The sequence below is a fragment of the Ascidiella aspersa genome, chromosome 6 (genome assembly GCF_963924565.1).
Source record: "Ascidiella aspersa chromosome 6, kaAscAspe10.2, whole genome shotgun sequence".
Classification (NCBI taxonomy): domain Eukaryota; kingdom Metazoa; phylum Chordata; class Ascidiacea; order Phlebobranchia; family Ascidiidae; genus Ascidiella; species Ascidiella aspersa.
Window position 1 is genome coordinate 31,069,349 of NC_139452.1, and position 4,188 is coordinate 31,073,536.

Here is a 4,188-nt window from a genome sequence, read left to right on the forward strand (position 1 = left end):
AAAGTATTTTTTCTTTTGTGTTTTTTTGCAAGCATTGTATCATAAATAGGCTTAACCCAAAGCTATACGCAAGAGTAATTTGTATCGACTGATATTGTGGCCAAATAGGAGTAGACCTAATTGGTTTTTGTGTTGTTATTAATTAGTTTTTGTGTTGTTATTAATGAGTCCGTTACCGGTGATAGAGTTGGTTTGTGGCGATGATCAAGATTATTAGCAGAACCACTGAAAAACATTTCCGAGAACTGAACCAAAAAAGCGATTTTATTAGACATCACTCAATGCTGGAATTATAAAATATTGAGTAACACAAAGTCTTCCCCAAACCCTTCTGGGAATAAAAAATGACTTAATAAAATTTTAAAAGAACTATAAATTGTAAAAGATTTAATTCTCCTTCGATTTCTCTATGAAATTGAGACAAGCAACAGCGAGCATTGTTTTCTGTAGTAAACATTTGCTGTTTTTTTGTTGGCTTGTGAATCAGGGCAGGGTTTTGTAAATACCGATTCGTGACGCAGTGCAAACGTTTAGGCAAGTAAAATGTTATGCCGTTTTAAAAAAAATATGTTTGATATCACGCTATCCGGAACTTTACTTTTTGGGCATATGCTGATTACCACATTTATCTTCCATAATCATTGGCTATAACATGAGGCTATTAGTTTAACATGTAACAACGTAACGTGCAATAGTGATAAAGAGCCGCAGTATGTTGGATTGTTTCATTTTGTTTCACCAGACAAATTCAGGTATACTTCGTACATTATGATGATTATTTGTGGTGTAACCCCCTACGTGGTAACGGTGGCGGTAGAGAGCCGAACATCTATTGGTAGTTTTGGTGATTATTATGATTATCTCAGTTTACCAAATTAACACCTCAATAACTCTTTGAAAAACTTAACAAGGTTGAAATTGTTGTTGGAAGCAAAACTACTGCAGTCACTTTATAAAATAAGCAATTTAAAAAAACATTCTTTATAAAATAAGCATTCTTTATAAAAAAACAATGTTGTTTGGAATGTTTTAGGAATCGGGACTCGACGGAGTTGGTTTGTTTAGCTGGAGTTGGACCCGAATAAGACCAAGTAAAACTACCCGTGTTGTATGCGTGGTAGCAAATTTTAAAACTGATATGGCCGCCAACTGTTAATTGTAAAGGTGGAATAGCATACGGTGGGATATTTTCAACCATGTGTTGTAAGTGAATAAATTATACGACACCCCTATAAGTCGATTGCTTAATATGTTCCTCATTTTAGTTTCGTAAATTGGCGGAATACAGGATGTAGTGTCGCTGCCAGACTCGGGACTCGGGTTTTATTTTTAACCGACTCCGCAGCCCTGATGTCTTCACAGACATTAACAACAACATGTGGGTTGTATATTTTAATTTAAAGGAAGGAGAATGTTAAGCATGAATTTAAAGGTAACAAAAACTTAAACCAATGTTTTAAAATCTCCTTATTTGCAAGAATTTTATACGAAGGTATTCCCGAAAGGGCAAAACTCAACTTTCTGGCGGCCAAGTAGAAAATGTTAATGGCCTTCTACATAGTGGTTATTATTGTCCGCGTGTGATTATAACCTGCAAGTAAACAATTAACACAAATTGTCGAAATTCTCGACTTATACCAGTGATGGTATTCCTATCTAATTTTCGTTTGGAAAATATGGTTTACGTGAGATAAAGCTGTTCACATTTGACACTTAAGGCCGACTATGCATTATGAGTAGGCTTGCCATACGTCGCGGTTTAGCCAGGACCGTCCCAGTAACACTTTTTACTTTTAATTTTGGTCGGTAAGGCTGTCAAGCAAATTTGTTTAACAAAAAATAATTATTTTTCCAGCGGATGCTAAGAAATATTTTTCTGGGGTGAGGTTGCTGGGGCTAGTGTCTTTTTAAAAAAAAAAAAAAGTAAAAATGTGAATGGATATTATCCGGCGGGTGCTGGGAGATATCTTTTTAAGGAAGGTAAGCGAGCGCCGTCGCAAACCGGTGACCGTTAAGCAATTTTTTCATTTCAAGGATTTTCTTCACGTATGACGCAGTTTGGTGCCGGTATTATTTGCTTGAATATTACGCAAATCTAAACAATTGCTGTTACAACTTAAAGTTTAACGTTTGTCAGTAATTCTGAATCGATAAATGTCGCGGATTACAGCATTACAAATCAAAATAAAGTCATAAAGATTCATAACATACTGATTGCCTTAATAGAAATAAGTTTTAATGTTTCCAACTTGAGACTGATATGTTTAAAAACTTCTTGATGTCTGTTAACGCGCAAAATTTACGTCGAGTTCGCAAAAGTTCGCGTTTAATGCAGCGGTTTTAATCGTAACCAATTTTCAGTTCAAACGAGAATTTACTTTCGTTGGGCGCAGTATGGTACCAGTATTTGCTGAATATCACGCAATGCAAACAATGGCTGCTACAACTTAAGGTTTTACGTTTGTGAGTGGTTCTCTATCGATATATGTCGGTGGTTTTCGTTACGTAAAAGATGTTTGACGTGCTTAGCCGTTAGGTATTTAGTCGTTTTATTTCAAATAAGCACAAATTATTTGCAATTTTGTTTCAACAAAATGTAAAATGTTAGTTTGCGAAGACGAAAATTTAGATGTTTCACAGTCACGCAGATAAGCAGATAAATGCGATAATAGGTCCCTGAAAAAATACCCCCTGACAAAATATAAAACAACCGCAACCCCGTTAAGTTAATTAGTTGCATTAAATTCCTTTGTATTAGGTCTACATTAAGTTTATTTGCAGTTTTCAATATGCGTCCCGGATTTATGTTTCTAAAAAATGGCAAGCCTATTTATGAGAAGATTGTCGTTTTCCAATCTTTGCAACAATAAAAAGTTATAAAAATTTACATTATCTTCGCACACATAGTACTTCAAACTATGGTCGGCGGGCCGGACCTTGACATACGGTTAAAAGTTTAACGTCCCTATTTAAATCACACCATAAACTAGATCAGCGTGGTCCAACTTCTTTTCATCGCTTGTCAAAAACATTTTTTTTATCTTGCGGGCCAATGTTTTTAAACAGCGATTCTTATAGGCTTATTGCTGGCAAATTATACATAGCCTATTGCAGTGGTTCTTAAAGTTTTTTTAGCCGCGCCCCGCTTTGGTAATTTTCCTATGCCTTTCGCCCCCTTACAAAAAGCAATTCGGAATTTTCAATTAAATATCACGAAGACAACTTGAAAATAGTAAAGTTTGTTGTCGATCGCGCGAAGCGCGAAAATAATTTTGCTGTTTCAATGTTAAAGTTGGCAAAAGCAGACTTTGTAGCCTACAGCGCTTTAGGAGTGCTGTAAAACCTAAACAAAACCACTAAAATCAATGCAAAAAATTTAAATATTAACTTGGAGTGCGCCCACCAGGTTGAGAACCGCTGACCTATGGCATATATACTAATTTTATGAAATGTACACCTTTGTTCGGCTACGGTAGTTTGAAATCACAAAGAATCATTTACGAAGTTTTTTTGTCAATTACAATAACCTAAAAAAACGAAAATTTATGTGATATTGCTAGATTGCAGCAAAGCTGACTATCAGTTCGCGGGCCAAAAAAGTGGAACTCGCGGGCCAACTTTGGTCCGAGGGCCTGTAGTTGGACCACACTGAACTAGATTAACAATTTCATTTATCGCGTTTTTTAAGTATATTTACGACATTTTTATTGTGGTTATGGACGACGCTGTGCTGAACAAAGTTTAACAAACGCAACTTTGCGCGACACTTTTTTTAAATGTAATTAATTGCATTTTCAATTGCACTATTTTATGATGCCATTGGATGAAGGACGTTTAGTTGACGAATTCAGAGGTTGTTTAGCAAATACAGAAGCGCGCCTTATTCACAAAAGTCGGATCTAGCCAATGTAGCTTCTACGAGTGTACGTTACACATCTGCACACCGCTTCATGTAATCTAAGGTTGCTGCGGTACGAACCGGTGTGAATCTGTTTTGTTATGCCTGCCACATTTAGCGCGACGCAAGTGTTTTGTTACAGAGCTTTGTGTTGAGCGTTGTAGCGCAGCAAACGTGTGGAAGCCAGGGGCGGGCCACGAGGCCATTTCACCTAAAGTGCATTTGTTGCCTATTACAACAACGTAACGCAAACAAAATTGAATTACATTTCTAGACTGTCTTTAAGCTAT